The sequence below is a fragment of the Pinus tabuliformis genome, chromosome J (genome assembly GCF_031772625.1).
Source record: "Pinus tabuliformis cultivar Carrire ecotype Pingquan chromosome J, CPIR1, whole genome shotgun sequence".
In the NCBI taxonomy this organism is placed as follows: domain Eukaryota; kingdom Viridiplantae; phylum Streptophyta; class Pinopsida; order Pinales; family Pinaceae; genus Pinus; species Pinus tabuliformis.
In genome coordinates this window covers 118,400,406-118,413,822 of record NC_142295.1, presented here as the reverse complement: position 1 = coordinate 118,413,822, position 13,417 = coordinate 118,400,406, and the positions used below count along the sequence as shown (strand labels likewise).

At 40.3% G+C, this 13,417-nt stretch overlaps 1 pseudogene; it reads right to left on the bottom strand.

Annotated features, from left to right (window-relative positions):
* Positions 1 to 10,716: 10,716 nt before the first annotated feature.
* LOC149225843 (putative aspartic proteinase GIP2 pseudogene) lies at positions 10,717 to 11,708 on the bottom strand (annotated as a pseudogene).
* Positions 11,709 to 13,417: the final 1,709 nt, after the last annotated feature.

Genomic DNA, 13,417 nt, shown 5'->3' with positions numbered 1-13,417 from the left:
TGTCTAGCTTGAAGCCACTTTTATAGGTACACTAAGGAACAAACCTTTTAGGTTTGAGAATGCCTGGCTCTCTCACCCTAACTTCACCAGCAATATTGACAAATGGTGGATGGAAGATATACCAGTTCAAGGCACTAAAATGTTCATGCTGCAACAAAGACTTAAAGAATGGAACAGAATAGAGTTTTGTAATATTTTTAAAGCCAAAAGAGAAGTTGAACAAAAACTCCAGCGGATTAATCAGATCGTCATCACAGATGGTTTTACTGAGGAAAGGACAACTCAAGCTGATTCTCTTCAGAAGGAATGGGAAGATAGGTGCATGCAAGAGGAGATTTTCTGGAGACAGAAATCGAGGGTACAGTGGATCAAAGAAGGGGAAAAAAAAATTAAGTTTTTTCATAATTCAACTTTGGATCATAGGTCACATAACAGAATTTCAAAACTCAGAGATGTTCAAAGGAAAGATCTTGTCTCCCACAAAGAAATGGAATATGTCCTAGTTCAACACTTCCTTAGCATAGCAGAGGAGCCTCTCCTCGACAGATCACGGTTCATTAACAATTTCACAAAGTACATTCCCAAGCTTGTAACCAGGGAAGACAATCACAATCTTAACAGACCAGTGTCTGAAGATGAGGTCAGTGAAGTTATCAATGAGATGAAAAATGGGAAATCTCCTGGCCTGGATGGTTTCAATGTGGACTTCTTCAAAGCATGCTGGAAAACAATCAAACAAGACATCCTTGATCTTGTGGAAGACTCAAGAATATCCAAAATGGTTTTGAAGGCTTTCAATGCCTCTTTCATAGCTTTGATTCCAAAGCAGGAAAATCCTATAACACAGGACAGATTCAGACCCACAGATTTATGTAATGTGGTGTACAAAATTATTTCCAAAGTGATTGCTAACAGACTCAAGCCCCTTCTTCCATCTCTTGTCTCATAGGAGCAAATTAGTTATGTGGAAGGAAGACATATTCTCAATAACATCATACAAGCTCACGAGATGGTACACTCTCTTAAGAGCATTAAGCAAGTTGGTATGATCATACAGCTTGACCTAGCGAAATCTTATGATAAGCTAAGCTGGTCTTACATCAGGGCAATGCTAAAAGCTTATGGTTTCGACCACAACTGGATTAGATGGGTTATGGCCCTGGTATCCATGGCTAGTTTTTCAATCCTGCTTAATGGCTCACCCTCCAGAACCTTTATGCCTTCTAGAGGTCTCAGACAAGGAGATCCACTCTCCCCCTTCCTCTTTGTGCTCATGATGGAAGGGTTAAGTAGAGCGATCAAAATGGAAAATGTTGAAGGAAGAATCCAGGGACTAAAACTAACCAAAGATGGTGTTGCTTCGACTTATCAACAATTCTCGGATGACACTATGCTGCAGGGTATTCCCATAGTCAAGGAAGCCAAATATTTCAAACAAATATTGAACGACTTTGTTATGGTCGCTATTACAAAGGTAAACCTTGACAAATCAAAGGTTTTCTTTTTTAACACTAACATTGCTATTCAAAGGAACCTCACCAGAATTCTTGGGTTCCAAAGGGATCAGTTACCTTCTAAATACCTTGGAATGCCTCTTATGGACAAACCTCTAAGCAAGGGTGTGTGGGAGGCAGTAATTAACAAACTTCAGGACAAGATCAGGAAATGGACTTGCAGGTCTTTGAATTTGGCAGGGCGTCTTGTGCTTACAAAGGTTGTCCCGCAGACCATACCCATTTTCATGTTGTCAGCTCTTCCTGCTCCTAAAGGAGTTATGCAATAGATTAGGAATATTCAAATAGATTTTCTTTGGGGCAATGGGGAAGAGAAAAAGAAGTGGGCTTTGGTAGCTTGGGACAAGATCTGCAAACCTAAGGCCCATGGTGGTTTGGGGCTTCATGACCCTGAAACCCTCAATAGGGTTTCGGGTGCAAAAATTTGGTGGAGGTGGCTTAAGGAATCGACAATCCCTTGGGCCAAGCTTTGGAAACAGAAATATGCGAATAATTGGCAAGAGAGGGATCATATTCGAATGTCTGGGCTTATCAAGGGCTCCGACATTTGGAATCTTGCTTGGGAAAATAGAACCATTTTCCAACAGCATAGCTTCTGGGAGATCCGAGCTGGGAACCTAGCAAGATTTTGGGAGGATAACTAGTAGCAAGAACCAAACTTGTTTAGGGAAGAACTAACTGCTCTCAAGAATGACACTGACAACAAAGGTTTATGTATGGTAAGTGACTTCTAGGATCAGGAAAGGAAAAATGGTAAATGGAGAATATGGAAGGATCTGGGCTATAGTGAAGAGAGCCCTTTGAAGGCCCAAGTAGGCTCTCTTGCTCTGGACTTGGAACAGAGGAAGATTTTGGTTTCATCCAAGTCTGACCAATTGGGATGGGGAAGAAAACAGAAGGTAACTTTAACCTCAAAGAAGCTAAACGATTGGCCCTAGGGTTTGACTATCAAAACCCTGATAAGGTATGGAAGGACCTTTAGCAACACCCGCATTGGATGAAAATAAAGTTGTTTATGTGGTTGGTTCAACAAAAGAAAATTCTAACTTGGGAAAATCTTTTGAAAAGGGGTTTTGTTGGCCCATCCAAATGCTATCTATGTGGTTTACAAGAGGAGACGATGGAAAACTTACTCAACCTCTACCCATTCACCTCTACCTTGTGGGATTGGGTGGCCTCAGTATTCAGGAAAATTGACAGGGACAGACTCAGTATCACCAACACTTTGAAGAATTGGAGATGTCTGGAAAGAATGCAATGACAGGAATTTCAAGAACAAAACTGGCTCAACCCAAAACATTATTGCACAAATATTATGATAGCTCAAAGACACTGCTAGAGCCCTTTTGTGGAGACCTCCTGAGGACCTTACTCTGACCCAAGATGCTCGCATACTGCTGCAATTGGGTCTCCATTCGCTAGTTCCCTAGAGCATAAACAAGGGTGTGAGATAGATAACTATTGGTAAAGACTTCTGGCAACCTCCTCCTCATGGTTTCTTGAAAATTAATATAGATGGAGCCTCTAAGGGAAAAACAGGGATGGCTGGATTTGGCAGGGTCATCAGAGATGAGTAGGGGTGCATAAAGGATATCTTTCATAGTCATTTGGGGACTGCCACTAATAACATGGTGGAGCTCATGGCCTTAGAGCAGTGCCTGGAAATACTGATCGAGTCAAATCTACACAACACCATCATTGAAGCAGACTCTGAATTGGTAATTAATGTGGCCAAGAAGATATGTAATGGAGCGGCACCTAGAAAAGTTTCAAAACATTGGCGGATTTTGCAGGTCTTTCAGCGTATTCATTCCCACCTATGAACCCTGAGAATGGTCAGCTTCGTTCATGTATGAAGAAAAGCCAATATGCTAGCTGATCATTTGGCGAATGAAGGAGTGCTTTGCAAGGAAAGTTATAGTAAGCATGCTTGGGATTCAATACCCTCGGGGAAATTGCATGATGATTGTCAAAAATAGGCGGCCAAAGACATGGAGCACTTCCAAACCACGAGGAACAAACAAAAGGAAGACTAATGGAAGTAGGAGAAAGGGGAAGTAGAAGTCAATAATTTTCATTGATACCACTTAGATTGCTTAAAATAGAGTTAATTACAGGGGAGGGGTACTTGGTAAATAGCGAGCTTGTTGGAAGGTCACTGACCACTAATTTTGATGGCCTTTGTCGTTGATTGGCTATCGGGTTGGAAGTTGATCGAAGGTTATTTCTTCAAGCGGACCCTAAGATTTATAGGTCAACGGTTTATAATCCTCATCGGATTCGTAAAGAGGGTAAATATCGAGCTAGTTTTTGTTCCAATATCTTGGAGGACCGTTAGATCAACAGGGGCCTGATCATATGGATATCGGGTTTTAAAAGTGTTCGGAGGTTAAGTCTTAGAACGGACTTGAAGTTTTATTCATTGACAATTATTATTTTTTTCGGCTTCGTAAAGCAGGTAAGGTTCACGCAAGTCTCCGAATCGATTTCTTGAAGGACCATTGGATCACTAGGGTCTTATTGAATAGCCATAAAGTTGGATAATGGGACGTGGTTTTGTGTAAGACTTATGTGTAAAGTTTCGGGTTTTGTTTCAGGTATTCTTGATGGTTATTCATCAACGGGTTTTCCCTTGTTGGTCTTTATACTTGTGAAGACATGTAACATATGTAATCTTTCCTACGGTTAATTGAAGGCTCCACTCTTACTTGACAAAAAAAAAGAGTATCATGTTTTGTGTAATCAATAGAAGAGCTGCAACTGGTGTTTTATGTGTGAATTCATGCTTTGTCTCCTCTGCCTGTCCAAAAAATTGGTATCAGAGAGCGAGGGAGAATGGATTAGCAACAATCTATGTGAGAGAAACATATATTTTTCTTGTGGTTTAAGCATTAATGCATCCTACAATTCTATACAAAGCTCTATAACGCGTTCAGTCTCTGGGGAAAGCTGCGTTAAAGCACGTGGATTTCTTTGATGTTGGAAGCGTCATACGAATAACGCGGTAGTCCATCACTATGTAAGGCGATAGCACGTATGTTATCACTACAACCGGCGTGTTAATCAACCAATGAACATACATAATTACGAAGTCAAAGGAATTGTTTTGCTCACGTGGGCCTTTCCTTTTTTGTTTGGAGCACGAAAAAGTATAAAAGGTTATTTTTATGATTGATTTTATAAAGGGCTTCACAATAATTTTATTTTATTTTATTTTTATTTTTTTTATTTTATTTTTTTTTTTAATTCGTGAAGGGCATGTTGTATAATGGTTTTATTGTTTTTTATATATATAAAGATTTTTTTTTTAAGATTTTTTTTATATATAAAATAATTGAGAGAATTTTCAAAAAAGGGTTTTTTTTTAAAAGAAAATTTAAGTTTTTGTTTTAAATAAAAAATTTAGGGTTTTATTGAAAGGGGTATTTTTTTTGGAAAAGAGTTTTACAAAGGAGAAATTAAGGGTTTTTTTTCAAAAAGGTATTTTTGGAGAAAGATGACTTTCTCAAATTTCCAGCCCCAGTTCCCACCATTTACAGGGAAAGATTATGATGTGTGGGGCATTAAGATGGCGACCACATTGCACAATGCAGGCACATGATGTCTAGGATTACGTCCAGTTTGGGTTTTCACAACCTAAGGATGAAACATAAGAACAAGCTCTCATTAATACAGAGAGGGAACAATGGAAGAAAGACAAGAAGAAGAATGCACAACCGTTGCAGCTTATCCAGCAGGGAGTGGACCGAGTAGTGTTCCAGAAGATTATGATCACGTCTTCAACAAAAGTAACATGGGATACTTTGGCGACAAACTATACAGGTATGGCCAAAGTCAATATTGTTAAGTTGCAGAATACTAGGAGAGATTTTGAAAGTCTGCAGATGAAGGAGACATAGGACATTGATTCTTTCATGAATCGGGTCATAACTGTTGTAAATCAGTTAAATATTTATGGTGAAGAGATTAAAGATCAAACAATAGTTGAGAAGGTCCTCAGATCTTTGTCTACCAAATTTGATGTCATGGTAGCAGCCATAGAAGAAGCCAAAGATTTGGCATCATTGACAATTGATGAGTTGATGGGATCACTTCTATCGCATGAGGCAAGGATAGACAAAAATAAGGATTCCACTTTAGAGACTGCTTTCAAAAGTCAGGTTTCTATTTCAAGAGACAAAGGTCGAGGAAAAAGTAGATCGAGAGGTAGAGGACAAAGCGGAAGATATGGTGGTCAGAGAGATGATCGAGAAGAGCATGAACATGAAAGTGGAAGCAACTACAGAAGCTTCAACAATAATCAAAGAATTGACAAATCAAAGGTGAGATGTTATTATTGCAATAAATTTGGTCACTATGCTCATGATTGCAGGAAGAAGTTAGCTGATCAAGGGAACCAAAGAGCTAATGTCACTACAGAGAGTTCTAACTCCATGTTATTAGCTTGTCATACCTTGCATGAACCTTCTACTAGTGTGTGGTTATTAGGCAATGGTTGCAGTAACCACATGACATGCAACAAGGATTTGGTTGCAAATTTCGATCAATCTGTGAAAACAGAGGTAGAGTTGGGGACTGACAAGACTGTAGAAGTAGATGGCAAAGGAGTGGTCAAAATTCTGACCAAGTAGGGGGAGGCGAAGACAATCTCAGAGGTATATTATGTTCCTAGTCTCAAACATAATTTGTGAAGTTTTGGTCTATTGACACAGAAAGGATACATAGTTATCTTTCAAGGTCAAGAATGTTTTATATATGACAAGCCCCCAAGCAAGTAGCTGATAGAGAAAGTGCAGATGACGAGGAACAAACTCTTTCCTCTAATTAGGAATTACAGTGGTGAGGTGAGTTCTTTTACAGTTGCATGTTCTGATGATTACTGGTTATGGCACTTTAGACTTGGACACTTACACTTTTTTGGTTTAAGATTATCGCAGCAAAAATAGATGGTCAGAGGATTACCTCCCATCAAAGAACCTGCTAGTACCTATGAGTGTTGCATCTTGGGAAAGAAACACCATGAAAGTTTTCCAAAGGGAGTTGCATATAGAGCAAAGAAACCTCTTGAGTTAGTGCATACAGACTTGTGTGGACCTATGAGGACACAGTCAATTGGTGGAAGTTGTTACTTTTTCACTTTCATTGATGATTATAGTAGAAAGACTTGGGTTTACTTCTTGAAGCAGAAGTCTAAAACTTTTGCGAAGTTCAAAGAATTCAAAGCCTTAATAGAGAACCAAAGTGAACGACAGATCAAGGTATTGAGGTCAAATCGTGGTGGAGAATATGACTCAAAGTAATTCCATGATTACTGCAAAGGAGCAACAAGAATCACAGGTGAAGACACCAAACGAAGACACACCAACAAGGACTCCAAGATTTTCATAGCATCATGGATCTTCAAGCAAATCAACAGATCATGATTCTCCCAGCAATCAGTCAGGTGATGAATCAAGCAATGGTAAGAGAAAGAGGAGAAGTTTGAAAGATATTTATAATGATTTGGATTTTAGTTCAAATTTTGCAATGTTGTCAATCCAACCTTCTTCATTTGAAGAAGCAATCAGAGATGAAAATTGGGTGCAAGCCATGGATGAAGAAATTGAGGCTATTGAAATTAATGATACATGGGATTTGGTTTATTTACCAAAGGACAAAAATCTCATTGGTGTAAAGTGGGTGTACAAGACAAAGTTGAACGAAAAAGGTGGAATTGACAGATTTAAAACAAGGCTTCTAGCAAAAGGATTTTCGTAGCAACCAGGAATAGACTTTGGAGAAACGTTTTCTCTAGTAGCCAGATTGGATACCATAAGAGTAGTTCTAGCCACAGCAGCTTAAAACCAATGGAAAGTATATCAGATGGATGTGAAATCAAACTTCTTGAATGGAATTCTAGAAGAATAAATTTATGTCCAACAGCCTCCAGGATATGAAGTTGAGAGTAATGAAGAGAAAGTTTATAGGTTGAAGAAAATGCTCTATGGGTTGAAGCAAGTGCCTAGAGATTGGTATAGCAGAATTGACAGCTACATGATTAAGAATGGAATTTGCAGAAGAAACATTGAGCCTACCTTATACACAAACTTAAATGAGCATGAACAGATTTTGATTGTTTGCTTATATGTTGATGACATTATTTTTACAAGTGATTTTGAGATAGATGAATATAAAGCAGCGATGTTGAAAGAATTTGAGATGATAGATCTTGGTCTCATGAAATATTTTCTTGGCATATAAGTTGAACAATTTGAAAAGGGAATTTGTATTTTTCAAAATAAATATGCCAAAGATTTTTTGAAAAGATTCAGGATGGGAAATTGCAAAAATGTCCCTACACCAGTTGCAACAGGTACAAAGTTAAGCAAGGATGATGTAGGCATATGTCAATCCAACTCTATTCAAAAGATTGGTTGGCATCCTCATGTATCTCGCAGTTACAAGACCAGAGAGTTTGATTTCCATATTTATGGAGACTCCAAAAAACACACATTGGAGTGTAGGAAAAAGAATTCCGAGATACATAGTAGGAACTAGAGATTGTGGTATAATGTATGCAAGCACAAAAAAGAAAGATTTGATTGGATACACAGATAGTGATTTTGCAGGAAGTTTGGATGATAGGAAGAACACTTCTGGTTTTGTGTTCCACCTTGGTTCAGGTGTGATTTCATGGGCATCTAAGAAGCAACCCATTGTGACACTTTCGTTAGCAGAAGCAGAATATGTAGCAGCAACATCAGCATCATGTCAAGAAGTGTGGTTAAGAAGAGTATTTGATGGACTCAAGCAGAAAAAACAAGGATCAACAACAATATATTGTGACAACACCTCAACAATTGCACTATCCAAGAATAGTGTGTTTCATGAAAAGAGTAAGCATATTGATACTAGATATCTCTTTATTATAGAACTTGTGAGCAAGGGAGAAATTCACTTGAAGCCTTGTAAATCTAGTGATCAATTCGTTGATATATTTACTAAGTCATTAGCACAATATGTGTTTGAGTTTCATAGAAGAAACTTGGGTGTTGTAAGCCTCCCTGAGACATAGAACAACAATCATGTTTGAGTTGTCATGAGTTATGTTTTAGTTTAGCAGTCGTAATTAAGAATGGTGTTAAAATAAGTTAACTACTCTTGCATGAGGAGTTGGTTAGACATAGAAAGTCAGTTAACTTAGTGATTGAGTGATTGAGTATTGAGTGTTGAGTCAAGTCGAGTTAAGTGATAGATGACTTTTAGTGTGTGGTTGCATGTGCATGCATGTCAAGGCGAGTCGTTAGTCGAAAAAGATAAATACTCTTCACCGAGTTCATTGTAAGTATCATGTTTTGTGTGATCAATAAAAGGGCCCCAACTCATGTTTTATGTGTGAATTCATGCAGTTCTAGCCACAACAGCTCAAAACCAGTGGAAAGTATATTAGATGGATGTGAAACCAACCTTCTTGAATGGGATTCTAGAAGAAGAAATTTATGTGCAACAACCTCTAGGATATGAAGTTGAGAGTAATGAAGAGAAAATTTATAGGTTGAAGAAAATGCTCTATGAATTGAAGCAAGCACCTAGAGCTTGGTATATCAGAATCGATAGCTACATGATTAAGAATGGATTTTTTAGAAGCAACATTAAGCCTACCTTATACACAAAGGTAAATGAGCATAGACATATTTTGATTTTTTGCTTATATGTTGATGACATGATTTTTACAGATGATTTTGGGATAGATGAATTTAAAGCAGCGATGATGAAAGAATTTGAGATGAAATATCTTGGTCTCTTGAAATATTTTCTTGGCATAGAAGTTGAGCAATTTGAAAAGGGAATTTTTATTTGTCAAAATAAATATGAAAAATTTTTGTTGAAAAGATTCAGGATAGAAAATTGCAAACGTGTCCCTACACCAGTTGCAATAGGTACAAAGTTAAGCAAGGATGATGTAGGATCCTATGTCAATCCATCTCTATTCAAAAGATTGGTTGGCAGCCTCATGTATCTCACAACTACAAGATCGGATATCATGCAAGGAGTGAGTTTGATTTTCATAATTATGGAGACTCCAAAAGACACACATTGGAGTGCAGGAAAAAGAATTCTGAGATACATAGCAGGAACTAGAGACTGTGATATAATGTATGCAAGCACATAAAATAAAGATTTGATTGGATACATAGATAGTGATTTTGCAGGAAGTTTGGATGATAGGAAGAACACTTCTGGTTTTTTGTTCCACCTTGGTTCAGGTGTGATTTCATGGGCATCTAAGAAGTAGCCCATTGTGACACTTTCATCAGTAGAAGAAGAATATGTAGTAGCAACATCAGCGGCATGTCAAGTAGTGTGGTTAAGAAGAGTATTTGATGGACTCAAGCAAAAACAACAAGGATCAACAACAATATATTGTGACAACACCTCAGTGATTGCACTATCCAAGAATAGTGTGTTTCATCAAAAGAGCAAGCATATTGATACTAGAAATCACTTTATTAGAAAACTTGTGAGCAAGGGATAAGTTCACTTGAAGCCTTGTAAATCTAGTGATCAATTCGCTGATATATTTACCAAGTCATTAGCACAATATGTGTTTGAGTTTCATAGAAGAAACTTGGGTGTTGTAAGCTTAGCTGAGACATAGACTAACAAGCATGTTTGACTTGTCATGAGTCATGTTTTACTTTAGCAGTCGTAATTAAGGGGGAGTGTTAAAATAAGCTAATTACTCCTACATGAGGAGTTGGCTAAACATAGAGAGTCAGTTAATTGAGTGATTGAGTATTTGAGTGTTGAGTCAAGTCGAGTAAAGTGATAGACAACTTTTAGTGTGTGGTTACATGTGCATGCATGTCAAGGCGAGTCGTTAGTCAAAAAAGATAATTACCCTTCACTGAATTCATTGTAAATATCATGTTTTGTGTGATCAATAGAAGAGTTGCGGCTTATGTTTTATGTGTGAATTCATGCTTGGTCTCCTGCACCTTTCCAACCACGATTTAGAGCTTAATTTTGAATTAAGCTAAGATCACTTTTCAAAACATAAAAAATACATGGTAGGTACTCTCTAGACTTCAACAACAGAGTTCGCTGAAGAAGAGAGAAAAGCGCATATTCATGTACCCGGCAATTAAACACAATGCGAGAAATCTCTCTTATTTATGGCGCTCATGGTTTATTATAACATCTTATTACATATGAGAATGACTCATGATGCGGAGGTCGTGAAGTTGAAATTGGAAAATGTTGTTTGTCCGAAGAGAAGAGAGGAGGAGAAGCCGAGTGTGGAGTTGTCCAAATTGAATTGGAGCAGATTATCCTGCATCTGATACGTCCCTATCACAATCGATGTCACCGGATCCTCCCCTGCATCAACAAATCCTAGACACAACACCTTATCACTCACCCCCACCATGGAGTTAGCTCCAAAGATCCTCCAAATGGTAGCGCTGCTCTGCACCATGAGGTCAATGGCCGGCACGAAAGGCCCCACGCGAGTGGACCCAACAGCGCTCGATTTGAAGCATGCGTTGAAAGGGGCCACCGAAGCAACGTGTGGGAGATTCCTTTGCTTGGCGAAGGCGGCCAGGATAGAATTGTAGATCGGGGTTTCTAGTTGCGTGTAATGCAACACGGTGCTCATCTTGGTGCCGCCACGGCCCCGCGTGCCGATTCGCACCTTCTCTGCGTCGATTGCAAGGGGGACACCATTGACATCTATTCTCTACACACCAATGTAAAAGTCGTATGTGTAGATGGTATTCTTGATGAAGGGAGTGTGGATGAGGCCGAGGGAGAGGTCTCTTCTAGGTGGTGGAAGGAAGACGAGCGGTTAGTCACCAAAGAAGAGAGCTCCAGGTTGATTGCCACCTGGCAGACACATGGCAAACTTGTGACTCAACCCCTCTGCGACGGAGAGCTGAGATGGCAATGCCAAGGTGGATGAACTCATCCCTGCAACGTCGTCCATCCGACGTATCGGAAGGGAGGGAAATCGCATGCAGGCGAAAGCTAGTTTCGGAAACCTGACGAGGGGGCCGGGATTCAAACCGTCGGTGCTGGGAAGCACCATGACGTCCTGCCCGAGTTCGACACTCCAACTCTCTTCGTAGGGCACGACACAAGTGTGGTTGTTGCAGCAGGGGTAGGGGGCTCGGCAGCGAAAGCAGATGCCGCACCCCGAATACTGATAGGATATGCACAACTGCGCACTGCAGCCAACCATGGTGTAAGTGGAGGAGTTGTACCTTTTCTTGTCGCATAGGGGTTCTCTTTCGGATTTTGACAGGGTAGAGCTGCGATTCTTTGGTGATTTGCAAGATGAGAGCCCTTGGGCGCCTCTTGGACACATTTGTAGGTAATTGACAGAAACAGAAGATGACAGCGGCAATCAGAACCAGAGTGTCACGCCCCTACACCTGCGGTAGTCTTCCAACCGCTTATAGCGAGGTGTGGCACCACCGAACGCTTTCTTTCCATAAATACTAACATTCATGGACTACGCCTAATTCACTTGTCCTTACTTAGTTTGTGTTTCGCAACCAAGTAAAATTATGTTTATCCTTTATACTAATGAACACCCATACTCATTCATTATCCACAGCAATTATAAAAGACAACAACAATTGCATAGTATAAAGGGAGGGGCAACTCCCTGAACAATGAGTCTGCCCAACAATATATAATAATCAATCTTCTTTTAATAATACAATCATAACAAGTAATGCTTGGAAAACTCCAAGACAATACTTAGCTTCTTTTACAACATAGGCAAATCAGCGTTTTACAATAACCTTGTGCACGCCTTGCACAATGGGTGGGTGCTCACCTGAGCCACCAAGACACCCTTGTCAATCCCGACACAAATCTGCACTCAAGACAACCTTGGGCACACCTTGCCCAACCCTCGACCGGCTCTAAGTATCACCAAGAATGCGCCTTCAAGTAATGCGCATGAGCTATGCGCACTCCCTTCCAAAACTGCGCACTTGTTTTACCCTTAAGCTCTATGCGAAGTTGTCCAAGCTTGTTCGATGTCAAATGAAGCCTCAATGCTATGCAATATATACGCATGTCAACGTGGGTTTAACATGGGTGGTGGCTCTCCAGCCGACCCCCAAAATTATGTTAACACACCCCTTTGTGAACGCCATATGCATGTCGGCCCGCCCATGTCTCCAAGTCGGCCTCGCCCATACTTCTCCACGTTCATTGGGTTATAAGTCACCATCGCATTTTTGCCTTAGTCATTTTTCCATCGTGGCACTTCGTCGCACCTCTGCCCGGCGTTCCATCCGCGTTTGGTCGTGCACGCCCTCCGTCGCATCGTACAACACTCCGTCGCATCGCTCACCCAGGTCATGCACCGCGCGCCTGCTCTCGTTCACCGTTCACCCATCATGCCCGCGCCCATTCACCGCACGCCCACCATGCCCATGCTCGTTCACCGCGCTCCCATGCTTTCGGTTAGAACTCGAGGACCTTACATCCTCCTCCACCTGAATTCGTTGTCGTCCTCGACAACATATCATCCTCCAAGCATCAATATCCATGATGTCAACTCTTCCACATAAGGCAAACATCCCTGCAACATATGTAGAACTCCATCTCCATCATGTCTCACCTTAGTGACCAACTGCCACCAAGTACTCCATACCAAGGTATACACCTCAACGGTATGTCCTCCATCAGATATCATCTCGATCCATGATCATCGACCCTTTTGCCACAATCTCCACTGCAACATCTCGTGTCGACCTCATCATGTGTCTCCATGTGAACCTCTGCCATGATACTCCAACAAAATGCTAACACATCTCTGCACACTTCGCGACCCCATGTCTGAACTAGTTGGGTAGCTAATCCAACTGTCACGCTCAAACCATGAGAGTGAACATCCTCATGCCATC